Genomic DNA, 17,439 nt, shown 5'->3' on the forward strand with positions numbered 1-17,439 from the left:
CTCCTCCAGAGAGCAGCACTTCAGGACAACAGCCCAGCAAGATGGAGAGTGCTCAGCCAAGAAGCCACTGCAGCCATCCGAGCCCTGATCAATGACCGACACTGCAACGCTGCTCCACGGAGCCCTCCCGAGTTACATTTAACCCAAAGGGGAACCAGAAGGCATGCTCTGCCCCATTTATTTTTACAAAAGGAAAAGACTCTTGTAGTGTGGAGATGAGGGATGGGATAAAAGGTTGCAACGTCACACTCTCCCACCGCAGAGATGATCCCTGACCTCATCTGAATGGAAGCCAGGCAAATATGGCCCCTGTGCTGAAATAATAGAAAATCGCACACCTTGACTAGGATACGTTTCTTCTCTTATGTATCTAACACGTGGGTATAATGTGTAACTTTATGTATCTAGTAAGTCTTAAACAGTGTGCCCTACACAGTGTATGCCATCCTGGAATCAGAAGGAACAGGTAAAAATACCTAAAACTTTTGCAGCAAGGAATTAGTTGCTCTGAGATCAAAAGCAGAAAAACAAAACAAAACAAATAAAAAACTGTGGGGGGGGGGGGGGGGGAGGACGGAAGGAGGAAGAGCTTAAGCCCCTTTTCCTGAACTTAAGGACTAGCTTCTGAAAGGAGAGAGATGCTCCCCACGTGCACATGTCACTGGCTCACGGCCGAGCCGAAGGCACAGCCTGATTGGAGCACCTCCCATTCTTCTCTGCATCTCGGGCTCTCTGTCCACTGAGGGCATGTCTGGCAGGAACCACTGAACCTGACCACAAATAACTAAAACTACCCAGGAGTCTAGAAAGATTTCTTTTAGGGTGGTGATTTTTTGTATTCTTTTCTTCCTTTTTTTTTTTTTTTAAATTGAAGTGCAGCTGACACACAATATTATATTAATTTCAGGTGTGCAATTTAGCGATTCAACATTCGAATACATTGCAAAGTGATCGCCCTGATTCTAGCTACCACCTGCCACGGTGCAAAGTTGTTACAGTATTAACAACTCTATTCCCGGTGCTGTAGTTACATCTCTGTAACTTACTTGTTCTGTAACCAGAAGTCTGTCCCTTTTAATCCCCTTCCTCTATTTTACCCATCCCCCTGCCCCCAAAGGACTTTAATGACACTTCCAAATACAGCTCCGTGGGAAGAGCCATAGGAACCAGCCCCCGTGAGTGGTGGGCTTGTTCGGCCTCTCCCTTCAGTCCTGCTGGCAAGCCTCTCGTGTGTCAGGCTCACAACTTAAGAACATCACTTTGGGGGTGCCAGGGTGGCTCAGTCAGTTAAGCATCTGAGTTCTGCTCAGGTCATGGTCTCACAGATCGTGAGTTCGAGCCCTGCATCAGGCTCTCTGCAGTCAACGCAGAGCCTGCTCCAGATCCTCTGTCCCCCTCTCTCTCTACCCCTCCCCTGCTCATTCATTTTCTCTCTCTCTCTCAAAAACAAATAAACATAAAAAAAAAATAAAAACAAAGAAAAACACATCACTTTGATGAGGCGCCCCAGGCCCTCCCCTTCTCCTAGCAGACCTGGGGAACATGAGCTGGAGACAGCCATACTCTCATGCACCGGCCCTCAGCGTGTGTGGACCCACCACCAAGCAGGCGTCTTCATTCTGCCCGCAGCCCCTTACCTCCCGCAGATCCTCCTGCAGAGACCCCCCAACTGCCATCACTCCCAGCATGGAGATACCTGTCTGACACGCTGATCATTAATTAAAAGAGCAGCACTGACCCTTATGTGCAGTACTTACACTCTGCAGGTGCTGGGCTGAGACAGACCTCCTCATTTGATCTCCCTAGACCCCTCTATCATCCTCATCTTTAAAAACATTTTTTTAATGTTTATTCATTTTTGAGAGAGAGAGAGAGAGAGAGAGAGAGAGAGAGAGAGAGATGGCGTGAGCATGGGAGGAACAGAGAGAGACACACAGAATCTGAAGCAGGCTCCAGGCTCCGAGCTGTCAGCACAGAGCCCGACGCGGGGCTCGAACCCACAAACCGTGAGATCATGACCTGAGCCGAAGTCGGACGCTTTACCAACGGAGCCACCCAGCACCCCTCATCCGCATCGTTCAGATGACATTCTCAGAAAGGTGAAGTCCTTCAGCTTTGTCCAAGGTCACACATCGGGTAAGCCGTGCAGCCAGAATAGAACTCAGATCTGCCCGGCTCTCGAGCTGGGCCACTGCCCTGCTGCTGTTGAAACGCAGAGCAAAAGCACAGGGCACTGCAGGGGGCAGGAGGGCTAAAAGGTCTTTCCAGACCCGATGCCCAACAACACCCTGCCAAGCGCCCACACCCCTGGATGTGGCCTACTGCCACCTGCTCCCGCCCACCTCCTGAATTCACCTCTCGCTTACATTTTGACACTAGTCTTTTACATGTCTGGGCCCAAGGCCATCCCTAACACGCAAACCCGCCCCGTGCTGCCATCCCTGCCGCAGCACTTCAGGCTCCAGCAACAACAAGGACACCCAGTCCCTCATATGGGTGTCATCACACACCTCTATGCCCTGTCCCGCTATCTCGCCCACCTCACCCCTTGCCGGCAATACTTGAGTCGCCTGTGCAGTAACTCACTTCCTCTAAAAGCCCTGCCCAGGCATCACCTCTAAAGCCTTCGTGATCCTCTGAGCTGTAACAGCCCCTCCTCTGTACCACTTCTCCCACTACGGGCTCTCACTGCACTGGAAGTCTTGCTCACATGCCAGCTTTCCTCCTGGACAACGGGCTCCTCGAGGCACCATGTCCTATTTCCATTTGTGTCCCCGACACCCAGCCCAGAACCCAGCGCAGAGCAGGCTGTCTGCATACGGTGCTCATGAGCTCCCAGAAAAAAGAATTCTCTCCTTGGGCAGTTCTTAGGTCAAAATCAGTATTGCTGAAGCTCCCACCCAAGTTTCTGTCTCCTCAGAACGTTAAGATGACGTCTAATTTCTCCTGCAGGTGAGAGACCACTAAATATCTGGTCACAGTGATTTGAAAACACAACAGATTCCTTTGGCAATAATACTCTACGGTGGAATACTTAAAACTCAATTGTTCTCGTGATTTCTTTCCCTTACGCCAAAAAACTGCCGGCTTTTAGAAATGAGTCACAGGTGTAGGAATACAACGCAGGTCAAATTTCCAAACACATCCGTCAATTAGCACCAGGGAGAACAGGTACCTGGAACATACTCTGCAGAGGCCAGGGTGGGGGGCGGAGCTATGTTTATAGAGAGAGTCACTGAAGCCCAAACCAGTGAAGACCTTCACCTCCAGTTCCTCCCATCCTCACGGCTTCATCTCCCTGCCTCCAATCTCCTTCCCCAGCACACGTGGACAGCTAGCCTTTACAGATGGAGGCACCAAGTGCCTGATAAGTGCTCGGCCACTGCCGGGAGGTATCGACACAGCCAGCACTCACGGAGCCTCCCTCGTGCGTTACCAGTCCTAGCTGTCCCCAGCAAGGGACCAGCATTTCGACTCGAGTATCATACCTTGTTTTGTCTGTTCCCGAATTCCCATAACAAATACGTAGACTTCTTTTGCTCGACACAAGGTCTTTACACAGCTCACAGGGTGGTCCCACCTCCTCAGCACAGCCCTTAAGGTCCATCACACCTCATCTCATCTCATCCGGCTGCCTTCCCTCTACCCCTCACCTCTTCACACGGCACACTCCAGGGATATACTTATTCTCCCCGTTTTCTAGAAAGAAGCTATCCTCCACTACCCTTTTCTCACCTCCTGGCAAAATGTTTCACAAACTTCAAGACTCAGCCCAAATACCCCCAAGGTCCTTGAGGAAAGTCTAGGCTCCTCCATTAATTTCACAGACTTGAAGCCATGAATGTCAGCAAGAATGAGTCAAGTTCAAGGTGATGCACAGATGCTAAAGTCCTGGATTACCTTGAGATTCAGTCTTTTGTGACTCTTTTTTGGAGTGTTTCCCTCCCACAGAGATAGAGACCCTCATGGAGAGAAAGCTGCTCGCTCAGGAGAGGCAGTAAGAATCTTACATACAGGCATCCATTCACTTTATCTTAATTAAGGTGGGAGGGTTGTCTGTCCTTGTCTCCAGGAACCATACCTACTTAGGGTACAGGGTCATAGATCCAGGCCAGGGTTTAATCTGTCCTCCTGGAAAATAGGTTTGCACTGACCGCCTCTTGGAAAGCTCTCCGGCTGACCTGGACTTGCTCTGCCTGGGAGCCCCCACTGCTCTGGGGCCCCTGTGCCCTTAATCAGAGGTGGTTATGGCCTTGTTGCCGAGCCTTCAGTTTGCGTGAGGAGCTCAAGATTCTTTTTTTTTTTTTTTTTTTTTTTTTTATTGAGGTGGGGAGGGAGGATGGAGGAGAGAGGCAGAGAGAGCAGAGGAGACAGAAAGAATCCCAAGCAGGCTCCGCGTTGTCAGCGTGAAGCCCGATGCAGGGCTCAAACTCGCGAACCATGAGACCAAGAGTGAAAATCAAGAGTTGAATTCAAGTCAGAGCCTTAACGGACAGAACCACCCAAGCGTCCCAGGAACTCAAGACTGTGAAGGGTGGGTTCTCGGCACCCGGTTCTACGGCCCAGCAGCCAATCGCCTGAACACGTACGGCCATTGGTGTCTGTGGCATTTGTTTACTTCTAGGTCAGATATGGCTTAGGGCCAGTTCTAATCTCTGCAGGAAGTCCCTAACTCACGGTATACCTGGACGGCACAAGTCCCACATTTACTTCTTTTCACCCCAAAGACCATCAGGCTCTCTCCCCGTTTGCCAGCTCCCTGCACACTGCCCTCCCTTAGCCCTTGGCCTGGCGGTCATTCCCTGATCCACACTGTCCTCCGTCACCGAGGCCTACGGGCCTTTCCCCCATGGTGGCCGTGTGTCTGAGTCTTGGCTAAGACCCCACCTCGCCTGTGGTCACCCTCCCTGCACTGCCAGGGCCCAGCTCTGGAGCCTACGTTACCTTCGCACCCGTTTTATGCACCGTCTCGTGGCAGAAATACGACAAACCTTCCGTCTCTGAATTACCTGTAGGTGTAGTATCGTGTCGTGGACACAGATGAGGGTCAAGTATCTGTTCAATGAAAGAAAATCTTTGGATATCATTTTGGATGTGTTAGTATTGCCCGTGGGTAAGATTTACTTCCCATTACAGCAGTACGATTTTGCGTCAAAGCACCATTTCCATATATCCCCCCACCAGTGAATAAAACATCAGTCAAAATGCAACATTGACTAAATATTTATCTACCGCTACTAAAGAACTAAGAAGAGGAGCGCCCGGGTGGCTCAGTCGGTTGGGCGTCCGACTCCTGATCTCAGCTCACGTCACGATCTCATGGTTCATGAGTTCAAGTCCAGCATTGGGCGTGAAACCTGCTTGGGATTCTGTCTCTCCTCTCTCTGCCCCTCCCCTGCTCCTGTGCACATGGCGCGCATGCACGCGCGCACTCTCTCTCCCCCTTTCAAAACAAATAACTAAAAAAAAAAAAAAAAAAAAGAAAGAAAAAGAACTAAGAAGACTCTTAAAAGTAAATATATAAATTTTTATATATGCATAAAATATATGGAATTCACACGAAGTTAAAAGTTTCTTTCAGGAGTCCATGGTTTATCATTAGAAAAGCTTTAGTGTATTTTTCACAACAGAAACTCCCTGATAAACATAAATGCAAAAGTTTTTAAATGTTTTTGGTCTCTCAGAAAGCAACAAAGCAGCGACGAGTCCACTTCCAATAGAAAAAGAAAAAAGAAAAAAGAAAAAAGAAAAGGGGGTTATGGCCCAAGCACAGCTTGAAGCTCTGTGAGCTATTGTGACCAGGGGCGCAAGCGTCCGCATGGGGCTCTGCCCTGGTCAGACACATCCCTGCCACAGCCGGCACAGAGCACGCTGACGACAGCCATGCCATGTCAGGGAGCTTAAACACGGCTGTGACTTGGCCAAGAGCCCACGGCCATCAAACCGTGGACCCACCGCTTCCAACCCGAAATGTGTATTACTCCCAACACTGAGGCAGGCTCTGGACGTAGATGCAGCCAATGAACCACCTGTCCTGCGTCTGCGTGCCCAGGACTACGCCAGCTGCGGGGGAACACAAAATGAAGGCAGGCCAGACGTGCGGGCCTCGAGGACGATGCGGTGCAGAAACAGGACCCAGCGTGCACAAGTCCTCAAAGACCTAGGAGAAGGAGCTAGAGAGGGCCAAGGAGCGAAGTACAATTAAAGGAGGACCACGCTTCAAGATGCAATTTGAGAAGATGCCAGAATCCACTCTGAGTGGTTTCCTAAATTCAACCCCTTCTGCCTTTCTTAGCTAACAATGTTGATTTCCTCCACCTCATGGATTGGAAATAAGTACTTACCCTTTCCATTTATGATTCAAGAATGTGTTACACACAATGAGTAATTTTCATTGTGGTTCAGCTGATCGGGGGCTAGAGTCCAAGTTTCAACAAATGAACAAATAGGTAGCCTGAACATCCTTTGTGCCCCTAGCGGATAAAAACCACCTACCAGAAATTCATCAAGTTCCTACGGAGACCAAATATTTATCTCCAATATTTATTTCAAAAATTTATATTAGAAAGATATAAAGAGGTCTAAATTAAGTATGTGTACGCACATTTACACACATACAGATATTCAAGACAAATTCCAATTATTACCCTGAAGGTACAACACCAATTGAAAGGGTTTTTTTTCCCCCAAAGTTTAGACTGAAAACTGGTATAATTTATAAATTCTTATGGAATTACCTGGAGACAAACCAAAGTAAACAGTCCAAAAAGAATTCAAACAATACTTAAGACAAAAGAAACTAAGTGGGAAAGCAATACAGGATTGATAGACAAAGCCATTCTACAAACAATTATACATACGGTCGTTCAAAGGAAGGGGCATCTGTAAGAAGGAACAACGGCAAGCCAGGAGTTTCACTCCTATCTATGCTTCTTCACCATGGAGATATTTTAACCATCTATAGAATCCTCAAAATGCGGCTCTTTAAGACACCACAAACTATTTAGTAAAACCACCAACAATCTCTCCACTTAGTAGATAAAACTGACCTTAGTAAAGTATAAACTAAATGGTATATTCAATTATTTTAATTGCTAACTAATATGCATCTGGTATCTGTACTCAACAATCACTCCTGACCAAGCAAGCGATTTTTCTATATATAATCTGTGTGGTGCAATAAAAAGTCAGGTTGGGGCACCTGGGTGGCTCAGTCGGTTGAGCATCCGACTTCAGCTCCGGTCATGATCTCAGAACCCGTGCGTTCGAGCCCCACGTCGGGCTCTGTGCTGACAGCTTGGAGCCTGGAGCCTGCTTCAGATTCTGTGTCTCCTTCTCTCACTCTGTGTGTGTGTGTGTGTGTGTGTGTGTGTGTGTGTGTGTGTGTGTGTGTGTATGTGTCCCTCCCCTGCTCACTCTGTCTCTTTCTCTCTCAAAAAAAATTTTAAAAAATAGGAGAAATTAGACAAAGCACATTTAGACAACTTGGCTGATAGGAGGGGGGCAGTGAGGAAGGGTGCTAGGCACTTTATACCCACTATTACAAAGTCTAGCTTGAGTACACAGAACAGAGACAGGATTCAGCTGGGTGATTTTTGAGGGTTTTTTTTTCCCTAATTCTAAGTGGGAAGTATAGATAAATTTGTATCTTTCCTGAGTTGCTTTCAGCTAAATACAAATAGAATAAACATTTCTGATTACATTTTTTGGCAATCTATCCAGAAAGTTTGAGCTCTAACCCAGCATCTCCTGAACCTACCCAACTTTACAGCTGGATTGACGGCAGCAGAGAATTGTCCAAGGCTTCCTCCTACCTCAGGCACCTAGCTGTAAATGTACTTGAAGGGAGTAAGAGAGCCTGTCTGATCTCTGTGCAGGAAGAAAAGAAGCTCACGAAAATATCTGGCAGGCCATTAGGATCAGATTACTACATTCTGAATTAAATACACAAATTATAGGATGATGGCTTAGGAAAATGAAAGCACTCTCAAATTGGAAAGTATTGAACCGTGCAATGTTTTCTCTCCTCCAGAAACTGATAATGAACACTCGGTCCCTGCACCACATGCTACCGGGTTAACTGAAACTAACACGTATGGGAAACATGCGCTCTCTCCCTACAGTGGCAGGGCCTATTAGCAGGTTCAAGCCATACGAACCCTACCGGTTTAGGTAGATAACTGGCATCCATCATTCCAGTACCTATCAAAGGAGGTACCAATGTGCCACAACTCCAAAGTACCAAGAGGTCAAGGCAAGCAGGCAGGCAAGAAGGTGAAGCCTTCTTCAAGCCAGTTTCTACTTGCCTTCAAGCCAAGTTTCAAGCCAGTAACTACTTAAGTACCAGGATGAATGCAGCCTTGTAAACTGCATGTAAGTAAAATTTCAACCTCTGTACAGAACAATTTGGGCTGTCATGTAAGTAGATAGGGACAGGTAGATATACACAAATTTGAGATTTAACAAAATACAGATGTTTCTTGCTTTCTACAGTGTTTTTTGCTAATTTCCCACTAATTTACACAGTAATTTTAGAAATGCTTAAACCATTTCTGATTGACTTTTCAATATATAATGGTTTCAGTTTTAAACTGCTGTTGAATTAAACTGTAAATACACTTAAAATGAGGCTCCTATTTAAAGGAAGCTGAAAAAAAAACCTCTCAGAAAGCAAAGAATCATTTGGTATCATGAATAATCATTTCCTATTATGTCTTTCTAAAATAAAAAAGAAAAACGTTAAGTGAAGAAACAGCTGTAATCCGTCAAGAAATTACCTTTGAGCCACCCACATTCCTCCCCTAAGATTTGAGATTCTAGAACTGTGGAATATGGGGCTTGGAAGAGACTTTTGGGGTTATCTGTGTTAATCCTCAACCCCGCACACGTTTAAAAGAACCCCACCCAGGGTCATGAAGCAATGATAGTCGTCAAAGTGCACTGCTATCCACCGCCATGAATTCAGGCCCGAAAACGCTGGAGAGGGCAGGGTGGAGAATGCTGTGACTCAGAAACGCACTACTTGAGGCTTGCTGCTGCTAAGGGCAGACACAGAGAGAGGGGCAGAGCGGAGGTTCTGCGGGCACTCCTGTGCTTCCCAGGGCTGGAGCTGCTAACTGCCCGCTGCCGCGTGTGCATTTCCAGGTTGCGAGCCACTCCAGCACTACGTTGTTGGAAAGGTCATCATCTCCTCTGACCTGTCCCCCACTTCGGCCTTTCAAAGAGAAACGACTACCCTTCAAATTTTTGAAGACAGCACTCTGTTCCCCCACAAAGTCTTCTCTTCTCCCGGTTTAACATACTCCTTGTCAAAAGTGGACAAAACTCAGTTAGGTATGTCCAATGAAGTTTTTTCTCCAGGCAACAAAACCCTTCTGATGAGCTCTGAGAGGGGCACAGTTCAGTGGGGATTGTCTTCCTGGAACTCGAATCAAGGGGATCTTAGGATTACGCCTGAGACTGCCCGGGCTTTCCTACGAGTCAAGTAAACAAAGGAGTGCATTCATTTGTTCAGTGCACATTTCTCGAGTATCTAATCTGAAAGGCACAGATGAGTGACACACAGTCCCACAGCCTTGAGGACAAAATGACAATCAACTGAAACCTTTGTTACACAAACGGATTTTCAGCAAGACCAGACGTGCTGTATCAAGTGAGTGTCTGAACCGAAATGCAATTTTCATGCTGTCATTGTTTGTTTCCAGGCCACTGTCACCATCACCCCTGCCACACACAATGTCCTACGGCAGGTCCCCAACGTGACTGTCTTCATCATGACTGCATCAATTGGGCACTTACTTTATCAGAAGCTGAGGGAGGCATTTCACACAATAGAAAGAGATAGAATCATACCCACTTTACAGATGAGAAAGTTGAAATTGAGAGAGGTTAAGAAACTCCACACAAGATGAAGACTCAGTTGGCAGCACAGCCTCACCAGCACACCCTGGTGGCAAGCTGTACTGACACTCAATAGTGTTTCACGGATTCAGCTCAAAACCAACCCACTTGCGAAGGCTTGGAAGGCTGGTCATCGCCTCCAAAGTTCAAAATAACAGTATTCCCTTACAGTAGCAAAACGTACCACGTAAACGTTTTACCTCTTCGGCCTTTTTCAGGTAGAGAGCCGTTTTGCTAGCCTTGTCCAAACAAATGGGAGTTGCCTCAGCTTCAATGGGAAGCTTCCAAATAAGCCTCTGCCCAGTCCCGCATATCCCACATTGATCTCTGCAATGCCACACTCATGTCAAGAAACTGCAGAAACCACTTAGAAACATGTAGCAGTGCTAAGCCATTACGATCAACACACGGAAAACTTCGTTAATCATCAGCCAATATGGCAAAAGCAACTTTAATGAGTATTTTTCAACACGAACCCTTCCTTTCTTTTAACTGTGCTCCCTGGAAAATTATTGATAGTGAAGAGTCAGGCCTGTTTCCTGAGACTGAAAGCTTTAAATCACTCAGTCATGTGACTGTTTGCACCTTGCTAAATCCTAACGAACTGTGTCCTAAAAACGTGAAGAGTGAAACTCAGGATCGTAGATAGGTGATGAGCCTAAAACACAGCACATTTATTAAGAGTTCTATGTAGACACCCTGATTACATTCTCTGGACAAGGCTTTAGTCCTTCTAGAAAAGAGTGAAGAACATTTCTTCCTGTTCTCTTTTCCCTGCCCGCCCTCCACACATCCCCACCACTGAAGCCAACACAAGCAGCAGGTTATGATCTCCCTCGGCTTGGTAATGAGCATCACTCAGATTCTTCTCAAAATCTTAACTTCAGGGTCGGGCTCGTCTTCCACGGTCAGCCAAAAGTGTTTGGGCTTGTCTTGATTACTAATTAACTTCTACTTAGAAAGTACTAGAATAAGAAAGAACTTCAAAGTCTTAACTTTGGTATTTGACTTTCATAATCATTTAGAATCATTTTTCTTCCACTCAAATTTATTTCAGTTGCAAACTGTCAATACTTGGGCTCGTACCTCTTGATTTACACCTGTTCCTTTCTAAAACCTAGAGGAAATAAGAGTCTACACAGCTAATCTCTGGCTTGAGTTATTGGATGAATTTAACAACAAAAGTAGGACTTCTAATCTGGCCAATTCTGCCAACTAAGCTTTCTTTACATAATACTATCATTATGTTAAATAGGACTCAGAACGAACTGATATCCAAGATAAACATGTCTACGACGACCGCAGCAAGAGAAAAAGGATGCACAGCAAATCAAAACGTTCGTCAACGATAAGATGGGCCCAAATATAACGTGAGCAATTTGAGAAAACAACTGGCCACAGGCGACTTGCAAAGTGACCTAAGAATAAAGACATATTCACTGCTCTGTTAAAAAATGTTGAGTGCCACAGTAGTAAGTGACTCCGGTTCCTCTAATGGGGGAACAAGATCATGGCTCCATTCCCAGGACTTAGGTACAAAGAGAGGAGACGCACTGGCCTCCCCACCCCCGACAGAAGCACCATGCACTAGCCAGCAAACCAGTCTCTAAAGGGAAAAAAAACAAAAAAACAAAAAACAAAAACCTGCCAGTGAAAGATAGTCATCAAACTACACACACAAAAAAGATCTACTATTATTAGCTGTGTTTCTAAAAGTTACTTCAGACTTGAGATAAGAAAAAAAAGGAGACTATGTAATTCAAACATTTAAGGAACTGGAAAGCCTCAAAGTGAACCGACAGCCAGCAAAAAAAAAAAAAAAAAAAAAAAAAAAAGAATCCAGAGTAAGTCTCAGCTAGCAGGTAAGATTTCTGCTCCCAGGCCTGCTCACATTCCACAGGCCACAAACTGTGTACCTGGTTTTATTGAATTCTGTAACTGCCTACTAAATCCTTCCACTACCAGCAGGCCTTGGTTGTACTCAGGTTGACACTTTCCTCCAGCTGTCACCCGTCAGGCTCTTCTAGACGCGAAAGCATCAAGTTTTAAGGAGGCTGTCGTGAGCGCTCCTAACAAAACAGTTTTCCAGTGGTTGAGCTTAAGAAGGGAAAAATGTTTCAGCACAACCTTTACATTTTCCTCATTTTCCAGCGGCTCTTCAAGCAAAGATTTAACCATTTAAAATGTGGCCTAAATGCTTGCCATAGGGAAGAGAAGATCAGTTAAGTGTTACTTTCTTACTGACAATCTTACTGCACTCTTACTGACAGAACTCAACAGAAACTTTCATTTCCACTGCGGAAAATGTTTCAATCTTCAAGCCCAACATCAATGCCACTGCCAGGAACAAAAGCACCAAGAGAGGTCAGCAAACTGAGGAAGAGAAGGAAAGCAGCAACCATTTTACCCTCTCAGGATGGAGTAGCATTTCAGACGTCAGCTTACAATTTTGAATAGGCTGAAAGGAGGGCAGGCAGGAAGGGGCAGCAGAAGGCTAAAAACTGAGGTTTGGAATTCCAATAAAGAGGTTGTTCTGTATTTGAGAACTTGGCTTTGCAAACTCCTTTCTGGGGCCAGAGAAAAACACTCCTCCTTAAATTGTTGGAACCTGACCAGAATATCAATCACAGCAGCCCCTGGGACTAATTTGGTAAAAGGCGGGATTGCACACACAGTAGCCTGCATAGGCACCATTTATCATGGTTCAAGCCAGTCTTGCCAAACTTTAACAGTGGAAAGCTGCTTTTATTTCGCTATATTCTTGAGTTAAATGCATTCACTTAAAATGGTAAGAAAAACCTCTCCAAGATTATCACTGGCTATTTCCATTTTGAAATACCAGCGGGGTCAACTGAGAAGAAACACAGGGAAGGGAGAGGTATCGTTTATACATGATAAAATTCGCTTTTCAGTGTCCGGTTCTACGAGTTGGGACAAACGCATATAGCTGTGGAACCAACACCCACAATCACGCTAGGAGCAGGTTCATCGCTCAACAGTGAACTCGGAAGGTCTTGGAAGCAAAAGTCACCTGTCAACAGACTTTAAAAGTACTTTCGCTTTTGAAATGACACGTCCCTCATCTGGAATCGCCAAGCAACACCCTGCAAGCGATCCTACACGTGCGGCTACGCGGCGGGGGCGAGGCCGCGCGGCGAGTGGCGCCCGCTACCCGGAGGCTCCCGTGCCCCGACGACAAGCGGGGCGAAGGCGGAGTCGCGGCGCCCGGCCGGAGCCGAGAGGAGGAAGAGTTGAAGGGCCGGAATGACAAACTCCAAAGCACCGAATTCTTCTCCCTAGTAGGGCGCCGAGCGTGTGGACCACGGCCAGGGCGCGTGGGAAGACAGATGACCTATTTTCAACGCCTGTTTTTATAGCTGGAAAGTGAGAGAGAGAAGCAGGGGCTGGTCCCCGGGCGCACCTGACGTTTGGGGAGCGGAACGCAGAAGCCACACAGCCTTCACCCGGGCGGCGGCGGGGAGGGAAGGAAGGAAGGAAGGAAGGGAGCGCGGGCCGGCCGCACGCACAGCCCAGCCGCCCAGCGCGAGCCGGAGCCGCCCGGGCCCCACCCGGCGGGCGCCCAGCGACCGGCGCTCCCTGCACCTGCCGCCGCCTCCGGGCCGGCCGGACGCCCCCGAGGGGCTGCGGGCCGGGGAGGGGGGGGACAGAGGCCGAACGGCGCCCCCACCCCCGACCCGCCGGGGCCCCGCATCCGGCCTTCCCGCCTGGCCCTAGGGGCGCACACCGCCGCCCGCACCTCGGACGCCGGCCGACCGGCGGGGCGCGCGCAGAACCTGGGCCGAGGGGCGCCGGCCGGGGCGGGGGACGTCCTCACCGCGCTCGGGGGCGGCGGCGAGAGTCTGCCCGCGAGCCGCGCGCGCCGGGGGACCGCCGCCCGCACTCACCTGCCCGCTTGCCCCTTCGCGCAGCGGCGGCGGCGCCACACTCGGGCCCGGACCCACCGTCCGCCTCAACCAAGCCCCAGGCGGCGGCGGCGGCGGCGGCGGCGGCGGCCGGACGGGAGGGGCGGGACGGCGGCCTGAGACGGCCCCGCCGCCGCGGCCCAACCCGGCTCCGCCCGCCCCCGGGCCCCGCCCCCGGGCCGCCGCCACCGCCGCCCATTGGCCCGCGGCTCCGACGCACGGGGGGCGCCCGTCAGCCAATCAGAAGAAAGTAGAGCTCTCCCAAGACGAAAGTGTCGCCAGTCTCTTCCCGGCCCCTCCCCACGGGTCAGCCGTCGCTGCGGGCAGGAGGAGGAGCCAGCCCGGGGGCGTTCTATTTCGGCAGTCCCGCCCCCCCCGGGGCGAGAGGGAATTCGGGAGCAACCGAACATGCTAACGGAACTTGGACGCGGGAGGCGGGGCCCGAGGCTCCCGTTCTCCAATCAGCGCCTGGCGTGGGCGCAGCCCAGCCAATTGTGGCGCCGAAGCTGGCGGGGCCGAGGCCGTTCTGGCCCGCAGGCCCAATGGCTGGAGAGGAGGCCGTGCAGTACGGTTAGGGGTGGCTGGGCGGGGCCGCGCCCGGTCGCTGGTTTTTCGTCGCGGACGCAGCGAGATGACGTCGCTTCCCCGACATTCCACGTCCAAGATGGCCGCGGTTGGCGAGGAGAGACGTCGCTAAGGGGCTTGCCTGAGGCGAGGGGTGAGTGACCCGACGGACCGCCGCTCACCTCCACTTCCCTGGAGGTCGGAGTATGGTATGGCCGTTTATCTCCGGCCATTGGCGGAGTCTCTTTTTCGGGATTCCGCCTCGCTCCGCTATCCCTGGTGCAAATCGAAGTTAGCGGGCGACGGCGGGGCTGCGGGTTGGGCTTCGAGAGGGTGTATGAGACACAGGAGCGGGGCAGGGAGGCCGACGCGGACCCTAAAACAGACAGCAGCCCTCGAAGTGAGGGGCGGCTAGGATTCGGGGACTTTCTAGCAGATGGGGAGAAGGGGCGGGGGGGGGGGGGCGCGTGCTCTTAAACGCGCGCGCAGCCTCTGAGCCGCACAATCGCAGTGTACCTATATCTTCCCAGTTTATTTCGCAGTGTGCTGGTCCCTGTCGAGGTTAGGCCTGAGACTTACTCGACTCTACGTCTGAGGTACTCCGACTTCGGAGTCTGAAGAACCATGTAACAGGGTGGGACTAGAAATAAGGAAAAGGAACTTCCGCGATTAGGTTCGTTCTTGCCGAGACGTGGTCTTTACCGATCCTCTTCTGGACTGTTTGGTTTGTTATTAAAGCAGTTGTTCTTAAGAAAATTGAGGCGTAAGTCTGAGGTGGTCTGAAAGTACTTGGACTGTTACCAGCCCCGAGCACGGTTGGTAACGCTCCCTAAGCTTGGACTGCCAGTTAAACCGACCTTTCGCGAAATCATCTGACGTCAGGCGCGACTTTTGAGAGCAGTTACTTGAGGGTGATCTCTTGTGGTTTTAAAGTAAACTTGATAGTGATTATGTATCTCGTTCTAAATCGCTCTTTAGATGTATCTAGTATGGTGCCTTTCATTTGTAGGCGCTCATTAAGGGTTTGTTTGAATGATGTTGCTAGAATGAAAACTCCATGAGGGGCTTTGTATCCTCAGCACCTAGAACACTGAGTGACGTATTGTAAGCTTTCCAGCTTGTTGAATGAAGAATGGATGGGTAATGGTGATATTGGTAGACATTTTGGTTAAGATCGTTAGCGGCTTTAGGTTGCTTGCTTGTTAAATAATCTTGACGGTAAATGTAAGAGTTATCCCGGATTATTTTATTTTATTCACAGTAACCACTCTTAGTGTCTAATTTTCAGGGTTTTTTTTTCCTTTTGTCTCATTATATTGTAATGCATCATTCAACCCTATTTGTTGATTCTTGCATAAAACATAATGGGTGTTTCGTTTTGAAAATGTAGTTTGCACCAAGCAATAAGGAAACATTCTAATTACTAAGGAGGTCCTTACATTTTCAATGCCACTTCTGAAACTGAATGTCGTAAAGAAAAAATGGTTTTAGCCTACCTTACCTAGGGAGATAATGAACTACCTTACCTCGGGAGATAATGTTTGAAAGCAGTGAGTTCGCTGAAGAAAAATGGTTTGTTTGCTGTCTCTAAGAATTGGGTAAGGACCAACAAAATGAAAAGGAAGTTCAAGGTAATGGAGGAGATTATAAAGAACTCCAAATTGGATTAAATCCATTTCATGTTTTTAGGGTCAGATAAATGATATACTTGCAGGTAAAATTGTAAAATCACTGCTCATAGCTTTTGAGGAATCTGAAAACAACAGTTAATGGTGGAAGAGTGGAATCTGGTAAATAGCTCAGATTTTGCGGAGAGCAGTTAGGTTGATGGCTCTTGGATGCTAGAACTTGTTACTCTATTTTAGAGCCTTGGTTTTGTTTTTTTTTTTTAATTTTTAAATGTTTTTATTCATTTTTGAGAGACAGATACAGAGTGCAAACAGGGGAGGGGCAGAGAGAGAGGGAGACACAGAATCCGAAGCAGCTCCAGACTGTGAGCTGTCAGCACAGAGCCCAATGTGGGGCTCGAACCCACAAACCGTGAGATCGTGATCTCAGCTGAAGTCGGACACTTAACCAGCTGAGCCACTCTGGTGCCCTGTGTTTTAGGGCCTTGTTGGGAGAGCAGAAAGAGTTTGTGAGTACTTGGGAAAGGAGAGCTCATTCCCTCAAACTTGCAGAGTTTCAACTAAAAAAAAGCCAGCCAGATGACATACGTCTAATTACTTGTCCCTCGAAGTTTGCTACCTTGGTGGTGAATGAGGGATTGCCAGGCATGGGTCCATTTAGGTTTCCTGAGGACACTGAATGTATCTCTCTTCCTGTCCTAGTAGACACAAGAGACACATGTACACTGGCTAAGGTCTGCTTGGGTGGATTTATGTCCATTGAAATTACCAAACCTCAAATGATTAATGGGTTGATGTCAGCCCGAAGACAGGTGTTTAGAGATGAGCTATAGGGCTCTGGTCTTGCCCCTATTCTGGTTGGCACCTTTTTTTTTATTGCCAACTTTAAATATATGAGGCATACTCCTCACATTAATAAATGTACTCAAAACCTGTAGCTATAAACAATTCTTAAAGGTTGAAACAATAGGTCAAAATTAACAAGATGTAAATTTGCCAGGTCAAATCTACAAAAGCTCATTATGCATATCTGAGACGAGGAAGACCAGATTTGGGGGAAAAAAAGGGGGGGGGGCGTGGATTGTAGGACGTAATGTTCCATTTGTGGAAGCAAAGTGTAGAATCTTCCCCAGATTGAGGGGAAGCGATATTTTCATCTAACGACAAATTGTGGCTCTGCCATTTACGACCTTTGTGAATTAGGCAAGCTGTTTCATGTCTCTTTGGTTCTGGTTTCTCCACAATAAATTGTGAGAATAAGAAAATATAGCTTGCAGGCATGCTGTGTCTCAGTGGACACACAATGGACATGTTGCTGAGTATTAGTAATCTCCCTTCCCCCACTTACTATGAAGATCGTGTAAACAGTGTTTTCCATTTTGGTTGCTAATGTTTAGGGGTTATCTTGAAACACTAAAAACCAT

General features: G+C 48.1%; 2 protein-coding genes across 3 annotated transcripts in view; one reads left to right on the forward strand and one right to left on the reverse strand.

Annotated features, from left to right (window-relative positions):
- The window catches only part of SETD3 (SET domain containing 3, actin histidine methyltransferase), an 81,128-nt gene extending 67,163 nt beyond the window's left edge, over window positions 1–13,965 (reverse strand). The window contains exon 1 of one of the 2 annotated variants that reach the window (XR_008417318.1): window positions 13,806–13,964. The gene's annotated coding sequence lies outside the window, so the exon portion shown is untranslated. Of the gene's footprint in view, window positions 1–13,805 lie in introns of both variants that reach the window. The other variant, XM_053889784.1, reaches the window with a different exon arrangement.
- A 207-nt stretch (window positions 13,966–14,172) lies between these two features.
- Window positions 14,173–17,439, forward strand: part of CCNK (cyclin K) — a 29,860-nt gene continuing 26,593 nt past the window's right edge. Inside the window, 1 exon segment of the mRNA XM_053889785.1 lies at window positions 14,173–14,541. The gene's annotated coding sequence lies outside the window, so the exon portion shown is untranslated.

This window comes from Panthera pardus, unplaced genomic scaffold (genome assembly GCF_024362965.1).
Source record: "Panthera pardus isolate Hobbes unplaced genomic scaffold, ASM2436296v1 HiC_scaffold_24, whole genome shotgun sequence".
Classification (NCBI taxonomy): domain Eukaryota; kingdom Metazoa; phylum Chordata; class Mammalia; order Carnivora; family Felidae; genus Panthera; species Panthera pardus.